Source organism: Zootermopsis nevadensis, unplaced genomic scaffold (genome assembly GCF_977971745.1).
Source record: "Zootermopsis nevadensis isolate Lab colony 2312 unplaced genomic scaffold, Znev_1.0 Znev_ptg000008l, whole genome shotgun sequence".
Taxonomy (NCBI): Eukaryota; Metazoa; Arthropoda; class Insecta; order Blattodea; family Termopsidae; genus Zootermopsis; species Zootermopsis nevadensis.
In genome coordinates, this window is record NW_028259140.1 from 90,784 (window position 1) to 109,298 (window position 18,515).

General features: G+C 40.7%; 3 long non-coding RNA genes across 9 annotated transcripts in view; all 3 read right to left on the reverse strand.

Annotated features, from left to right (window-relative positions):
- The window catches only part of LOC147874425 (uncharacterized), a 99,375-nt gene extending 89,055 nt beyond the window's left edge, over positions 1-10,320 (reverse strand). Inside the window, exon 1 of the long non-coding RNA XR_015534061.1 lies at positions 10,241-10,320. This is a non-coding gene — a long non-coding RNA (uncharacterized LOC147874425). The remainder of the gene's footprint in view (positions 1-10,240) is intronic.
- Positions 2,769-9,980, reverse strand: LOC147874429 (uncharacterized). Of its 4 annotated transcripts, none has more exons than XR_015534067.1 (3): positions 9,641-9,980; positions 8,641-8,840; positions 2,769-6,051 (listed from the first exon to the last, which is right to left on the reverse strand). It is a non-coding gene; the product is annotated as an uncharacterized LOC147874429 (long non-coding RNA). The 4 variants fall into 4 exon arrangements; XR_015534068.1 differs by having other exon boundaries at positions 2,769-5,680; positions 9,641-9,977; XR_015534066.1 differs by having other exon boundaries at positions 2,769-8,840; positions 9,641-9,977.
- A 3,167-nt stretch (positions 10,321-13,487) lies between the features above and the next one.
- LOC147874430 (uncharacterized) lies at positions 13,488-18,308 on the reverse strand. 4 transcript variants are annotated; one of them, XR_015534065.1, is made up of 5 exons: positions 17,760-18,308; positions 17,599-17,664; positions 16,930-17,054; positions 15,767-15,886; positions 13,488-15,210 (listed from the first exon to the last, which is right to left on the reverse strand). It is a non-coding gene; the product is annotated as an uncharacterized LOC147874430 (long non-coding RNA). The 4 variants fall into 4 exon arrangements; XR_015534064.1 differs by having other exon boundaries at positions 15,642-15,886; positions 17,599-17,668; positions 17,915-18,291; XR_015534063.1 differs by having other exon boundaries at positions 15,642-15,886; positions 17,599-17,668; positions 17,816-18,291.
- Positions 18,309-18,515: the final 207 nt, after the last annotated feature.

Here is an 18,515-nt window from a genome sequence, read left to right on the forward strand (position 1 = left end):
GAGTTAGTCATGCAGAAAGAATGATAATTTGTACGATTCGTGTGTGGAGTCTGCCATCAAATAATTTTATATCAATGTTTAATTTACGTGACGTCAGCGGATTTGACAGTTACTGCTCTTACTCAGTCACAATCCAAGAACCTTGGCTATAATGGGGAATAATTTGTTGGTGCAGGAGAACATGTTTCAAGTTTTGTACAAATTCTGAACACAATGAACCGAACTTTTTAAACGCACTGCAGTTTAGACTTCGTAGCCTAAGTAGAACAAACGACGGGAGTTTACGAGGAGATGAAAAGTGTTCATGGTTTCCTATCCTGGAAGATGAAATATTGGAAGAATTCCTGACTCTATGGATAATGGGAATATTTTACGCGAGAGTACAGGAAAAGCTGCAAAGATGTAACAAATCATTTAACGTGTCGACGTAAAGATAAAATGTAACGTAGTTTGAAGGGGTGGAATGGTGCAGACATCCTAAGAAATGAATTTCACATTTCTCAAGTGTAATTAACTTTTTCATTTAATCACAGGAAGACAATTGTCCGTCATTCTATTGCACGAATCCCAAATCCCAGGATCAGCAAAAGAATTGCCCACGACTTAACTTTGGTACATTAGTGCTCACATCATTTTGCAGCTTCGAAAATAAAGTATAATATAAGACACAGTGACTAGTTATGCGCTGAGAAACTGGATAAAAACACGAAACCTTCTGTACCAGCTCGGGAATCTATCCGAGAGCCTTCCGGATGCAACAAGCAGTGAGCCGAGCGAGGTCATTTTACGGTAATGTCACATGTAAATAGCTGATTATAAATATGAAAACAAAACTATTTAATATTAGCAATGACATCTGAGTGCATCGTAACCCTATTTGACTGAAATGTACTCATCAATTTATATGAAACCGAACTGACATAATATTATCACAATAATTATTTAAGTATCTCCTCAAGTGCATTTAAAATTATTTTCATGAAACTACGACAATAACTTTACAATGGGACCACTGAATTTTTAGACTAAATCATAAGAATGACAATCAACAATTAATGTCCTACAGTAATTTGATTCCCAAACGTTCGCCAGAATTTTGAAGAGAAACTTCTAGAAACTTTGCAAAACTCATTCATTATTAATATGTAATATAATTCAGATCAGCTTGAATATTCATGTCGGAAAAATCAAAATGTCTACCACTTTTGCAACTAATTAATTATTCATATTAATGTGTACTCGGTACAGTTCCTATAGGCTACGCGGATTACAAAGCCACTGGTCAGCAGTAATTTTGTGTACGTGCTCAAAAGTCGGCAAACAAATTTAATATTTTGGAAAAGTTCTTCATTTCTGAATGACTTGAATATTTAATATTTCTACATCGCAAAAAGACGCCATAATGGCTACCAACTTCGCACGTAATTTTCCATGTTGGAATGAATATCGTGAATAATGATTTTGCAATTGTTGACCGAGCAACGTGAAATCAAAGTCGAAGTTATTTCAAATCACGAAACTGTTACGACGTTTTTAGTGAACACTTCTTCATTGTTTCACACGACCTAATTTGCACACACCACGAACTACTTTTTATCCAACTATACAAAGAAAAGTGAAGTAGCTTTTGGACGTGTCCGAAAACATTTAATTTGTCTCTATTAATACGAAATCACAATTAATTTCACGTAAACTATTTAATACAACTTATGGACACTAGTTGCTTATTCTACAATACCAGATTCGTACGCTGTAGGCCAAGATAGACTGCAGGCAGGCTCACGTCTCACCCTTACGAAGGCTAATGGCTCTCTGATGCTACGCGATTAAAAAAATGAAGAGCGATTTCGCCCGTAAGATGTCACCCCACCTGACATCCTGTGACGGTTAAAGCTAAATCTAACAAATGGACGGCATTTAATGATCACAATAATAAGTGCAGACGCCACTAAATATATTTAGTACGCCTATTATTTGGGTTTTAAAGTTCGACACACATAAAATTATATAAAATTTAACCTGGGGTAAGTGACGTCAGAGACCAGACAAGCAAATGGCGCGCCGCGGTTCCCACGCTATGTCCGCTGTTACTAGCCAAGTACCCAATGTTTCATGCTTTTCAACACAAAGCATTCGTCCAAAACGCAAAATGTAGGCGTTTGTGACACTGCATAAATGCCACTGACCAAGTTTCGCGTCGTAAATAATCTAAACACAAGAGAATTATTGAACATACATTAACTTGGAAACATCCAAGTTTCCCAATTAAAATCTGAGGGCCCACAAAATTGAGCCATCGTAGGTTTAGCTTCATGAAATTCTGTAGCCATTATTCAGTCTTTGTATAAATGTATTCAAATACATTAGGACTGTTCTCGTCACGTTATGAGCTCTAGATTTGACTGCGAAAGAAACTATAGAACAGAATGCTTCTTGACAACGTAATAGTCGCTGGGCTATTCAAGAAATCTGACTTCTGGAAAAGTATTCTAGACTTCCGTGGTTTGCCCTATTAGATCACAGCGCATGGAGCATTATATTTGTTATTGACGCTGAGAACCAAGCAACGAACAGGCATCGACGCGCGGCTTGGGAACTGGGCGCTGTGGAATGGGGTTCGTACTCGGCAGGTTACTGGTTTGAATCCAAGCCTGTATGCTCTGCTGTTGTACTTAGTTACTGTGTTTTATGCGGAAACTCTGGATAATAAAGACAGGTGGATGGACTTTCGGACAGGTAGATAGATAGAGATCTGCTCTGCCATAATCTTAAGCTCAGAGGGGGTTCGAAACATTTATTACATGAATAACCATCCCCTCATACATAAAAAGTAAAGATCGAAAGAGGTGTGTTATACATCTAACGCACAGTAAATTTTATTTCAACGACAATTAACATGAAACACCCTGTTTCAGCTCAACCTTCTTTTAAATGGGGGTGGAGTCGCATAGCGTGTGTCACCAAGCAAGCTACCACAGCTGCAGTTTTAGTAAGTTCACTGTGACAAGAAATTCAGGAACGCTAAAATTGTTGAAATAACACGCACGTTGCATTCTGCATTCATGGTCAGTTGCATCGTAACTCAGTAAAGTCCCAAAATTTAAAAAGTTTGCTTGCCGCATTTGAACGTTAAACAGTGAACGAAAATTCTGACAGCGTACAGAAGCCTGTCGTCATAACCGGCTCTTTTTAAATTCTAAATTACGCATGTCTTTTGAAAATCAGCCTCGAGCACGTGATAAAATAACTCCACCCCACAAAGTATTCTTGTACCCAATCGGTAATAGTCTCTACAAACCTCTAATTAGATCACGTGGCTAATAAAATATGCTCGGTACGGAATGATTTTCTGGATATGGACACTTGTTCTCGAGTCTCCTACTTATTTAGATTTGTCTTCTTCTTTTTATCTTTAAGTTTCATTTTCACTTCTCGGCCTCTTAAAGCCGGGTCCACACTGACGCTCACTGCCATAACATAACAGCGGAAGGCGAAAATGTGGACCCAGGTTTGTGCCCGAAATATTCAACACAGTAATGTCAACGAAATTGACCATGTTTCGCACCCATACCACACAACAGGCAAAATTAGTATTTTGTATACTTTAATCTTCAGGTTCTTAGAAATCAGACGGGAAGACAAAATATTTTGAACTGAGAAGTAGCGAGCATTTCCGGAATTTAATCTCCTCCTAACTTCCTCGTGAGCATCATTTTGAATCGTTATTGTTTTTCCCAAGTATTTGAACTTTGTCACACTTTCAAAAAACTTATTAGCCTCCTTAATGTCTGTCGCGTACATCGCGGCGTCCGCTACGACGTGGCTGGTCGCACACTGCGTCCCATCCCAGAGAGCGACGTAGCTGGTGGGATATTTCGGGGTTTTGATGGGTTGTCTCAGGGATTCTTAATTAGCTTAGCGAATCGGTAGGCATGGACTCGAGTCTCATTTGGTGTCACGGCCAGTTCATAACCTGCGTGATCGTTGATCTAGAAATGTTGATCCCGCGTCTCGCAGTCCAATCCTTGATGCTTTATGATCCACGGCGCTTGAGATGGCTCCCTCGCCCCTTCCGGGTCTCCCACTGAGGCTTTATTCTCATGGCCTTGTTTCCGTCGGTCTCTCGACTCGCATCTGCTGACATGGGATTGTATCGCTCGCTCTATCCGTGGCTTCAGAGTCCTGTTCTGTCCTGGGTGTGACGCGAGGCTATGACGTCATTTACTAACCCATGCGGCATTACCAGCTGATCGGGGCAATGACCTCCCGCTCGCCGATGTAGTAAGCCATCTTTGTCAAGGTTTACAAAAACATGCCACAGAAATTATGCGACCTTTGTTGCAGAACCGGGCAGTTAACAAACAAATTTTGGAAAAAGAAGGTTACGCCTTTTCATAAGCATAAAATTTTCGAGTTCTTCTCTCTCTGTAGAAGTAAAAGTGCGTAAGAGCTTACATGATTAAGGACTTTCCTGCCTAAGTTACACGTTTATATAAACCAAGAGCACAATACGTCATTTAAATTTATCAAATGAACGCGAGAATTACAGTTGGGAACAGTCACAAAATCTCAAAGTCGTTCTAACGCATGCGCAGATCGGGCCTACATCACGCTACTCTCAACCTGCAATGAGCAAGATATTCTATGGTTCTCGGCTTGTCAAAGAACATCCCACTTCCTTTACTGAACCAGAAGATTCATTATCGTGTTCGGAAAGCCAATTCGCTACATCGAGTCTCCCTAAGATCCATCTTAATGTTATCCTGCCACCTACGCCGAGGTCTCCTCCCTTCAGGCCTTGTAAACACTCAACTCACCCTAACAACATCGGGTGAGTTGCTCGTCAAGTATTTTTCTCTTATCTGTCCCACTCCCGTTTTGGGTCCAAACATCTTCTTCAACACTCTGTTCTCAGAGCCCCTCAGTCTATGTTCCTACCTCAAAGTGAAAGACCACGTTTTGCACCCATAAATACTTTGCACTCAATAACAGCAAACATTCCCTGGATTTAATCTGCTGATGTAGGGAGATTCGTCGATAATTAGGCTTCTAAATCCGAAATAAAAATTCTTCAGAGTTCCCTAAAACGCTTTAATAATGTCGAGTATCAGGAATTGTAAAGTGTTAGAATTATTATTCAGAATATGTACCCCACTTCTTAGCATCAACATATTTTTATTAAGATTCTGGGCCACGAAACACGTTTAATTCCTTTAAAATTGTAAAAAGTTAATTGCCTACTGGAATATTCTTTTATTATCAATGTTGCCGTGAACACACACCAGTCAATCTAATGTTAATTGAAATTGTGTTAAAAAAAAGACAAGTCTAATTCTCGTACACGAGTTCAAAAATGCAGATGAAAACATTAAATGTGATGAACAATAATAATAAATAGGAATCCCTTACCTCAAACTTTGTTCAATTGTAAGAGACCACGACGTCCACCAGCAATGATCGATCTAATCAAAACTAAAATGGAAAGAGTGGAGGGCAGTTTGACAGATTTCTTAATAATTCTTATATAAGATAAGAAATTGTGATATTCTATATTAGTAAGAATTGCCACAAACAACATATTCCTTCCACCTAACATTTACCTTGTTACAGCTGAACCTAAACGATAACAAGCCGCTGCATCCAGTCTGTACAAAAAGTCATTATTTCATGGTCACCAACTCTGAAATGACAAATGTTCGTGTAAAAGACAGATCAATGAAAATGTCACCTTATATTTTAAACTGCGGCGTAGCTCAGTCTTTTGTGTGGAAGGAAACAATCTTGGATGAAGATAAGTGCAAAATTCCTCTGACAGCATAGCCGAGTTTCCAGGAAATTCCAAAGTGCTATGGCCGTGACATTCCACATGTAACCAGATTCATTCAGAATGGAGTTGCCTCTTTCCACATCCTACGTCATTAGGAACCCTGCTTATTCCAAACTGCATTACAACACTGATATTTAAACACCGCAACCTATCTGCTGTCACACCACAGCGACCAGAATGGCATATCCAGATCACATCAGGTGTTCTGAGTAAAGGTGACAATTCTGAAAAAAAAGTAACACACACATCGCGAAGACAAGTTTACTGCAATTACTGTCATCATTATTGTCATCTTCTTCTTCCAAACATCTAATCTGTCTCACTGGAATCCTAACTGGTAATATTACACAATATCATATTTCAATAATAACTGTTTCCAAATCCAGACAACAAAAATGGATAAAAACTCAGATCATACTGGCTATACTACCAACTACAAAACATCTGTGCCTTCCTGGACAAACACGTAGTAGCTAGTTTTAACACTTTTCTTAGTATTCAAATTGAGCCAAGTTGTTTTTTAACGATTACGAGGACGAACAAGACCTCAAATCAATGTAGAAATACACGAATTCTGTCGGCCAATGTACAAACGTTCTAGGCTACACTTCGGCAAGTTGTCAAATGTCACTTTCATAAATTACAAAGGGACCCTTTTCCCCTGCCCAGTAACGTATCCAACGCAACGAATTATGGTCGTATCACGTAGGAAAATGGTGGGGACAAACGAAGTCAAATCAGACGACAAAACGATGAAGTAAAGCAAACGCGAAAAGCCGTTCAATATGACCTTCGTGACTGTGTGTTCGTAAATAATTTGTTTCAGTTACGGTAAACAAATGATCATTTCCTTGTTAACCAAAGCAACGCGCCATTCATTACGCTAAACTACGTTCAATTTTTCTGCTACCCTTTTTAAAACAATCCGCACACCTACGCCCACATCTTGGGGCAGATTTTTATTCAAAGTCTTGGTTACTCGTATGGTCACATTTCCAGCAATTACAGAAGCAGCAGTTTGCCAGAAGACAACTGCCTGCCTTCTCTCTCTCGCTCCACACCCAATTCACATAACATGATGGAAGGATGACTGTAAGTGCTAAAGAAACTGGCAGGGTGCTGGGGCCACCTACCCGGTCGCAAATACTTAGACATTCTGTAATATGGACGTGGGGATTCCCCATTAAGTAAAGGAGCCACCAAAAATTTCTTACTTTGAGGAAACATCTCTCCATGACACCAGCAGCAGCACTCTCAATGTAACAAGTAGAAACACAACAAAATAAAGAAAGCAATTCTACAAAACAATATTTTGTATCTGACATTACGTCAATAAACAGTTTTACGAGATGAGTTTTAGTGCACGCTGATTACGGAATTGCCAGCATGTCTACACGAGAATTTCTGATTGTGGTCACAATGTTTATTAAGATCCCGGGACCCCTTCAACATCATAATCGTATGTTGATTGACTACCCAATAACAAGATCAATAAAACGTGCAACAAACAAAGCTACGTTCTACCTCCAAGAATCATACGCAAAGGAATCTTCACTCACAGACGGCTCGAACATCTAATATTTTAACAAACATCCTGCAAAAGAGCTGTACCACTTAAAGTCCCCTCCCTTCCATTTCAGCACGGATTCTTACAGTAGTAATAAGTTCTAGAAATGAATGGAGGGGAGACACAGGTTTCGTATTGTATGCATTTCCTTCCTGATTCCTGCCCTCTAAAAAATAACTGAGGGTTTTCGTGGGTGCGATATGGGAGCCCAAGATGAGAGGAAGGAGGGGTTATGTAAAAATATATTTATGAGGGAGCAGCCAAGGTGGTCAACGAACACCAAACAGACATCATATATCATTTCATTTCCAGGTCAACAATCTTTAACCAAACTAAATGGTCAATAACTTCAGCCTGTCTCTCTCTCACACACACAAAAACACAATCTCTACATTCTTCCTAAGGAACACTCTGACTGACAACACTAACAAATTAGTCTTTCCTAAGCCAAGAACTCTTCACAACCATTTTACAGACATAAAATAACAATCCTGACGAACACCACCACTGGTACATTGTGACCCACATAAGTGGCACTGCCTTTCTATACTTGGTTCCAACCAACCACACCACTCCTCGATCCTAATGCAAATCCCCTTACCCCACCAACAACCACGGAATATACCAGAAGTAATACTGAGCCTCATCACATGTCCATGAGACTGACACCTGACAACTCTCAACTTATGGTTAAGTCTCAAATAAATGGAACCTCTGACAGTCATCTCCATTTTTGCAAGCAAATCCAAATTCATAACAAACACCACACCCCAAACTTACAAGTTTTGTAACCGATCCCCTTGCTCAACACAGCAAACTCTAAAATTAAGCACAAACACAGAAAATATCCCGGCAGCTCCGCTCACTGTGCACAAAACTAAATTACTTACTCTGGCAAATGCTCACTTATTAATTAGTAAACAGACCACATTAAAGGCTCCTCAGCACTGCACACATCTCACGTGTAACAAAACCTTATCACAAATAGTCACCACCCTCGTCTACAAGCTACACCTAACCTCCAATTTCGATGTCCTATAAACAATATATTCACTAGAGAATCATGAATGCCTCTAGCATACCACAGATACTGCAATTATGCCAATCTCTCACCGCACATAGGTCTTTCAACATATCAAATCTCACATTTAAGTTCACAACATCTAAAGTACCTAATAAAATTGGACAGACTCATCTCTCTCACATGACAACCGCATCAAATACATTCTAATGCTCATGTACTCACACAACGAATGCCTGGTTCAGACTGATATCAGTTTCTTGCGGATACGAGGTTCCTTCTTTGTCCCAGCAGGTTTAATCTTCTGACATCAAGTCGGTCTGCCAACTGTTGCCGCACGTACTTCAACGCTTCTCTGGCTAGCAGTACGCAGGTCACGTGGTGCTCAGTACAATCTGAAGGATCATTCTGTTTCTCGTAATCTGCTACTCCCAGAAAGAGAAAATACATTCACATTCAAGAAATCAAGACATCACACTCTTCTAAGAACACACAGTTTTACTTCACCAAGCAGTTAACACTCCTACCTTAGCCAATGAACAAGCACCTTCCATTTTCAGAAGACAAATTCTGTCAAGTTCATTACAAACCCATTCACAAGTTAACTTTAAATACGGGTCACAACCAGCGACCTGACAAATTCTGAACTCCCTCGCTTACAGATTCATACTGGAGCCTTTTTTTCCTCCCCCCCAGCAAATTTAAAACATTCGCCAAGTGGGCCATTATTCCACACGTCATAATACTGCAACTACAAACTCTACAACTCACACACATCACGTCAGACCCACGCAACTTCCCTTGCGACTGATTCAGTGGATATTTTACGAACAGTTCGCTTGCCGTCTGTTTGGAGCCGAGGTGTCCCGGCTTACACGGCTCCCTCTCCTCATGCCCCGTTATGACAGCGAGGGAGTCTATAAACACCAGAAGGGTCCATGCCCTTCAGGTTCGCCTGTTTTGATGTCATGAAGAAAGGACGTAAATGAAAGATTAAGAAATGGCAAGCCACTACAACACAGCCAACATCTGTAGCACTTCTACTACTAAGGTGAATTCAACCGACAAGGGGCAAGAGGTAGCCGTATCAATTAGATTTATTTTCCATATCACCATCAGTAATGCCACTTTATAATGCCTTCTGGAAGCAAAGGTGGAAACTTCACCATCAGTAATATAAATTGTTTCAATGTTGAACAATCTAAATTTATAAAACTGAACTCACCAGCTTCCTGTGATATCGCCACCATTGTGTAGTGACACACAAGGAACACCGTCGTAACTCTTTCATGGCTGCAGCAACAAACACTCCTACCAACATACACAACAGGCCTTACTGGCTTTTCCAGATATGAAGCAGACGCTTTCAACAAGTTCACATACTAAATGTGGTTTTAAGAGAGATTTCAGGTTCTCACAGTGGTCTTTGGGTTCTAACACCACTTGGACTTACAGAAAACCAACACCGATTATGATTTTTAAACATTTAATGGTTCGCTATATCAGCTGAAGTTATCCTTGTGACTAAGCGCAATGCCATGAGGCAGTGAGAGCATGGAGGTACACTCCATGCATTCTCAATTATAGAACTATGTGGAGGTCAGCCTCAAAATGTGGTTCCTTAAACTGGCAAAGAAAAATCACGTTCTTCATTGTTTCTTTGTAGTGTCAATAGAAGAAATAGACAAGTTCTTCATTTCATTAAAACCATTTGCTACTTTTCAGGAAAAAAGGTCTTCAACACTTTCTTCTTCTTCTTTCAATAATGGCATTATAATTCAGAAAAGAAGTTTATTAAACAATTTACTCAAATGGATGAACTTACCTGTGACTGCCATCTGGTGAGTGGCTCTGGCTTGCTTGTCCTGCAATCTGTACGGAATCCAATGGACTGCGGAGATCTCCACATGTGGATCATCAAAACTGCAACAGCGAATCACAATGAGTAAAGATAATTACACTCACATCCTAATGTTCAATGGTCACAACAGTGGCCAATGCAGTAGCTGCTTCCTAAATCAGCAACTGATGTAAGAGGCACAGAGCAAATGAGAAATCTGGGTTTATGATATGACAAAGAAATACATTACTTGTAGAAGCCTCCTGGTACTGGCAGGATACTAAACCCAAACTAATTGTGATACAGCCTCTAACGGGCTCACTGTACCAGTAAATAATGAGTTCTGGGTGCTCAGAGAAAAATCTATATCAGTGCCTCATAGACTGCCTTGGGACTCGCTTACAATTCTGCGAAGAAAAGCCAGTGATTAACAATCTGTTATGTCATGTTAGTACCATCAGGCTGGAAAAACATCTTTTATTTTGTACACTATTTTAATATCAAGAATGAGGTTAGTTTGACAATATTCTTCTGCCTCCAACTGCTCTTATATACCTTGGACAAGAGAAAAGCTGCTGCACTCTATTCTCATCATCATTAAAATTCAGGGATGCCACCAAGAAACAGCAAATTATTTCCCAGCACTGACGACGGTAGAACGGATCCGTCGTGCTTGACTTCTGAGCACTAGATGCTGTCTCCACGAACTGGAAAACACAACCAACAGTTTCAAGTTATAACGAGTAAGGGAAGTCAAATGTTTTAGTTACAGTAACTTCCATGCAGCATTGTTATAATACTTTCACATACTGCACTTACTGTAATACTCTAAACACCTTTTCTCCACATCAGGGCGCATGTCATATTTATTTCCAGAAACTTTGGGTTTCATGGACACCTAGACTTTTATTTTGCAAGTGGAAACAAGTTTGACAAATCTCAACAACATTGAAATAAAAATTAACTACAAGCATATAATTTTTGTATAGTCTATGCTAACCCTAATAAACGTCAAAAAGGAACGTACTATACGCGTACCAAGTTATTTAATAATCTTCCACCAACAATTTAAACTCTAAATGATTTAAAGGTGTTCAAGCGTGCACTGAGAGGTCACCTCATCACTCACACTTTCCATTCTGCAGTTTATTTCACCTCTGCTGAAATTTCTTCAGTTTTATGTATATCTATAATCTATATTTAAAGTGGTTTTGCATTTCTATTTAAAATTCTGAGGTTTATGTATATTAATTTGTAATTTTTTTTAATACCTGTATTGCAGAATCTGAAGGTTATGTACATTCACATGTGAAACACGTCCTTGCATTGTGTCAAAAGTACTGAGGTTTACATATATTGAATGAAGTCCTGAAGTTTATGTTTATTGTATGAAATGACTTGTACTGCATCCTTTGGATTACTCCTAAGAAGGATCTATGGAATGCAAACAAACTCTACTCTCTAACATACCTGAATAATGCAATTCCTTATCACACACACTAATAAGGCTTTTTACATGCAAAAGAAAATAATCTCAACAATGGCAGGTGTCAAAAGCTGCTTACCTTATAGAGAATAATTTCGTAAATTTAATATACTTCCACTTGCAAGTGAATTTATACTCTGCTTGCTATCATTTGTGGTGGAAAAGTTGGATAATTTTAAAAGAAATACAGATGTACATAATTTAATTACAAGATGTAAACCCTGCTAAATGTCAAAGAGGAGTGTACTTTACACGTGTCAAGTTATTTAATAATCACCAACCAACAATTAAAACTCTAAATTGTGATATAAATGTATTCAAGCCTGCACTGAAATTAGCTTTCATACTTGAATTGCAAAATCTGAAGGTTATGTACATTCATATGTGAAACACGTTCTTGTAATTGTGTCAAAAGTATATTGAATGAAGTCCTGAAGTTTATGTTTACTGTATGAAATGACTTGCTCTGCATCCCATGGTTTAGTCCTAAGAAGGATCTATGGAATGCAAAGAAACTCTACTCTCTAACATACCTGAATAATGCAATTCCTTATCCAAGTCACAAACACTCCAGGTGCTTCGTTCTGTCTGGTTCTTCACAACTCCAACTCCAAATAAGCTGCTTCCCCATCACGCACACAACTGATCTTCTCAAACGCTGATATTCAGACAAATTGGTCTGCCATGTCTTCGTTGAAACCAGTCCACACACACTACAGCTACAGTTCACATGAAAGTTGCTACTCAGCACATCCCCTGATCTCAAACTCCTCTTTGAGACAGACTAGGCACTCCCACTAAATCTATAACAGTACACCTCCTCGGAAAGCAAGGTAATCGCACGAGGGCCTGAGGTCTTCCTTGTGGCATTGTGAGGCATCATACGAACACCCCATACTTGGTCACTAGGAATCAAAAGTGGGCAACTGTGGTGCAGTGGCCACGTAACCAACATTACAACCTGTAACCCTAGCTGCTTACTTCTACCTTCTTCACTGCGATAAGCTCTTGCACAAATTTAAATTAACAGCTACTGAATTTCCACATGCAAGTCACAAAAACAGAGGCTGCCACCACGAGTCTGTGGGTCATCCCAACCGCATCGACTGATGAATTGTGTCCATCACGCACAATGGTCATGTCAGCTACCGGAGCAAAGTCTTGCTACCTCCGTAGTAATGATGGACTCGAAACTGCATATCGGCTGAAGTATCCCATATGCTTGCATTCACGCCTACCTGAAACAAAACCATGTACAGAAATAAACATCCGCATTGAGAGACCAGTATTAATTCTTACTACGAAGGCACTCTACACCACATTAATAACCTACTGGCAACTAATCCGGCCTTTCGTGCAACCAAAATATTTCCCACTTTACGTACTTCACACAGGAGAAAGATGACAAACATCAGTTCAAATAAACTTACAAGCCCTGGCAATATATGAGAGTAAAGCTGCACTCGACTGGCCATGCATCCTACCATCACACCGTCCGAAGTAAACAATAACAGCAGAGGAGCTGCGCCATTTTCTCGCACGCAGGGACGGCAACGTCTGAAAAACAGCGAACACATCCCGTCACCGGCGGTGCATGAGGCATATTCAATGATCAATATGTGCGCACCCTGACGAACTGTCCTGTCATCTACCGACAATACACCTGAGGTACATGCCCGTCCACGAACACTACACGGCACTGCCGAACCAAATGCTGACTGAAATACCACTCGAAAGACTGTAAAATTATGAAGACCTCAAACTTTATTCCGTGACTACCATTAGTGACACATCTTCTCCCTTAAAAACGACAGGAAGTAAAGAAAAAAAAAAAAGGCGAAACGAGCTACCAACTATAAGAAACCAACTACCAATCACTTCCATAACCTCAAAAATCATAAAATAATTTATGTATCAAACCACACCCAATAAACTACAGCTCAATCAACTTAGCACGAAGCACTATGAAACAAGTAGCCCACAATTTGCATCTACATCGCCTACATCCTAGGGCACATTTGTCACATAACCTCTCGGTCGCCGGAATGTTACTGCACAGAGCAACCTTCGACACCCTGCTCAGATTGATACCAGACACAAATCTTGAATACCTGCACGTCTACCTATAAATCACCCAGTGAAATCGTCCACGTCCTTTCCAACACGAACTTATCCTCGTCACATTTCATGTTGGCACTCAAGACATCACGCAAATTCAGCACCGACATTCTCCCTGCGCGATAATTTCTCACAAGTAATTGTGGGATTTCGTAAACTACAGCTCAATGAACGAAGCACTATAAACGATTATTGCATATGTCGCCACTACACAGCCCCTCTGCCACCAGGTTGTACTTCACGAGCATCTATAACACACCCAACGACCCAGCCCACTGGTGACCGTACTTCAACAACACCAACTTCCCTTCGTCAGACTTCATTTTGGCACATGCAGCAATCAACACTTAATACACTACCAACAAAATTAATGCCGGCAATATTCGCTGAAAACCACTTGCAGAAAATCACACAGAATCCATAAAACTCATTGCACTTACCTGACTTACAAAAAGCAATCTCATCACTGGCAAGTCACACTTTTCGATCATAGGACAACTGCTATTGCGCATCTCCCGTTAACGACTGTTTGGAAACTCCCTCTCGGTGATGATCACTAAGTATTCCCGTTACCTCCCGCTTTGACATCTCTTTACAGATTTACATGAAGAAAATACAAACTAAGTAATGCGTGGTCAGCACACTTTTAAAGCCCTCCTGGGTCAGAGAACGGACACCCACTATTATCAAGACTGTCCGGTATAGCTATGCCAGAGATCTTCATCACCGCACTTCCTAAACGAGTGAAACTGCAGAGCCCCCCCCATCTGCTTCCGAACAGATTCACAATGACTGACGTTTTGAAGATCTTCCTGTGGCATTAGCTTGAACTGAGAATGTGAAATGGGATGAAGCAGATAAAACGAAATAACATATTCTTTCCAGGAAGAGGAATCATATCTTTGGTGACAAGCTGCGGCCAAAGCCAAGAGCACCTGCAACTTACAGCCTGTCACACATGACAAACTCTCTCTCATTCCGAGATGTGTTGGCCACCACACTATGAAGCAGACTCTTATCAACGCAATGTGATTGCGGCCGACATTTCTACTATTTTACTACACTCCGTAGAACACCCCACACACATAACTAGACATCCACACCTTACACGTTCACATGATTCATATCTAAGTTGCTATCACACTTGCAACACAATTACCACAACAGAGCAAGCCCCTGTCAATGGGTTAAATAACAGAAAACTGCACCACCTCTCCAGAGGCACACAAAATTTACATGCTGCATTCAGTCCTCTTCTCCATGTACGCACTCAGCAACAGGACGGCCAACCATCGGGGACACAAGCGGTCTTCTCTCGGATGTCAGTCTGTCTAGTGTTGGTGCACTCCTCCTGCAATATACCAGGAAAGGTGTAAGATACACAAGAAATCTAGAATCTCAAGGGGCCACTTTCACAGACATTGGAGGCAAAGTCGTCCGAAATGGAACAATCTCATGCCAACTTATTTTATCTAATGGGTGCCTCCTGCTTATTCAAATACTTAATCTGAAATGGGGGCGGGGGGGAATGCCGTTCATAGACATACAGGGGATTAGACACGTAAGAACAAACATCCAACATGCAGTCAGCCTCTGTCAGAGCATTACCGTTGCTTGGCAGAAAAAGTATTCCTCTTCCAACTTGGTACATATTCCGAATATTCATCCAGTTAATATTCTTTGTGATATGAAGTCAGAAGACAGTGTCCTACTTCTTGTACTGGTGCCTCTTATGAACAGACAGACAGACAGACACACACACACACACACACACTCACTCACATCAAGTTATTGTAGCTCTATACATAAGCTGCACTTTGTGAGCCAATTAATATGCTCTCTCTTTGAGAAATGTTGGTCCAACGCCCTATCTTGTGTCTGGCGCACAACACAGAGGTTTTACTCGCCAGTAACAGGTCATCTAACTGCGGCCAATATCGTTCTGGTTCTTCACCCCAGCCTTGTCAAACAGAACACCCAGAGGGAACTGAAGGAGGTAACTTCATGATGACGGCATGGCCGGTGTACTAGAACATTAATGAAAATACATACTTCAGTACCCCAACACAGAGCAAGCGAGCGGACATCACGGCGCACGGAACGACATCCATCAACACTGCACAATACATATGCCCGAAAACGTGAGTACAGAAGGGATGTGGACTGCCTGCAGGAATATGCCGGGGCACCGACAATGTCGGCGTGAACAACTCTGTAAGCTCCCGAGGTGAGCATTCCACCCTAGGGAATGTTGTGAATGTGCATGTACCTACGTACAGAGGCAAAAGGAGAGGTTACGGTGATGAGAAATTAATCGCGGAAGTTGAAACAAACAATATCCTTGGCTTACGAGTTGACAACACCTCAGATTGGAAGAAGCACACTGAGTATATTATTCCCTAATTAAGCTCTGCGTGCCTTGCCATCAGAACAGTCATACCACCCATGACAATAGATACTATAAAGCTAGTTTACTTTGCTTATTTCCACTCTGTGGTGTCTTATGGATTAATATTTTGGGGGAATTCAACAGACAGTAATAAGGCTTTTTACATGCAAAAGAAAATAATCACAACAATGGCAGGTGTCAAAAGCAGCTTACCTTGTAGAGAATTATTTCGTAAATTTAATATACTTCCACTTGCAAGTGAATTTATACTCTGCTTGCTATCATTTGTGGTGGAAAAGTTGGATAATTTTAAAAGAAATACAGATGTACATAATTTAATTACAAGATGTAAACCCTGCTAAATGTCAAAGAGGAGTGTACTTTACACGTGTCAAGTTATTTAATAATCACCAACCAACAATTAAAACTCTAAATTGTGATATAAATGTATTCAAGCCTGCACTGAAATTAGCTTTCATACTTGAATTGCAAAATCTGAAGGTTATGTACATTCATATGTGAAACACGTTCTTGTAATTGTGTCAAAAGTACCGAGGTTTACGTATATTGAATGAAGTCCTGAAGTTTATGTTTATTGTATGAAATGACTTGTACTGCATCCTTTGGATTACTCCTAAGAAGGATCTATGGAATGCAAACAAACTCTACTCTCTAACATACCTGAATAATGCAATTCCTTATCCAAGTAACAAACACTCCAGGTGCTTCCTTCTGTCTCGTTCTTATCATCTCCAACTCCAAAAAAGCTGCTTCCCCATCACGCACACAACTGATCTTCTGAAACACTGATATTCAGACAAATTGGTCCTCCATGTCTTCGTTGATGCCAGTAAACACACACTACAGCTACAGTTCACATGAAAGTTGCTACTCAGCACATGCCCTGATCTCAAACTCCTCTTTGAGACAGACTAGGCACTCCCACTAAATCTATAACAGTACACCTCCTCGGAAAGCAAGGTATATAATCGCACGAGGGCCTGAGGTCTTCCTTGTGGCATTGTGAGGCATGCTACGAACACCCCATACTTGGTCAATAGGAATCAAAAGTGGGCAACTGTGGTGTGGTGTGGTGTGGTGTGGTGTGGTGTGGTGTGGTGGCCACATAACCAACATTACAACCTGTAACCCTAGCTGCTTACTTCTACCTTCTTCACTGCGATAAGCTCTTGCACAAATTTAAATCAACAGCTACTGAATTTCCACATGCAAGTCACAAAAACAGAGGCTGCCACCACGAGTCTGTGGGTCATCCCAATCGCATCGACTGATGAATTGTGTCCATCATGCACAATGGTCATGTCAGCTACCGGAGCAAAGTCTTGCTACCTCCGTAGTAATGATGGACTCGAAACTGCATAACGGCTGAAGTATCCTATATGCTTGCATTCACGCCTACCTGAAACAAAACCATGTACAGAAATAAACATCCGCATTGAGAGACCAGTATTAATTCTTACTACGAAGGCACTCTACACCACATTAATAACCTACTGGCAACTAATCCGGCCTTTCGTGCAACCAAAATATTTCCCACTTTACGTACTTCACACAGGAGAAAGATGACAAACATCAGTTAAAATAAACTTGCAAGCATTGGAAATATAAGAGAGTAAAGCTGCACTCGACTGGGCATGCATCCTACCATCACGCCGTCCGAAGTAAACAATAACAGCAGAGGAGCTGCGCCATTTTCTCGCACGCAGGGACGGCAACGTCTGAAAAACAGCGAACACATTCCGCCACCGGCGGAGCATGAGGGATATTCAATGATCAATATGTGCGCACCCTGACGAACTGTCCTGTCATCTACCGACAATACACCTGAGGTACATGAACGTCCGCGAACACTACACGGCACTGCCGAACCAAATGCTGACTGAAATACCACTCGAAAGACTGTAAAATTATGAAGACCTCAAACTTTATTCCGTGACTACCATTAGTGACACATCTTCTCCTTTAAAAACGAGAGGAAGTAAAGAAAAAAATTAAGGCGAAACGAGCTACCAACTTCGCCTATAAGAAACCAACTACCAATCACTTCCATAACCTCAAAAATCATAAAATAATTAATGAATCCAACCACACCCAATAAACTACAGCTCAATCAACTTCGCACGAAGCACTATGAAACAAGTAGCCCACAATTTGCATCTACATCGCCTACATCCTAGGGCACATTTGTCACATAACCTGTCGGTCGCCGTTATGTTACTGCACAGAGCAACCTTCGACACCCTGCT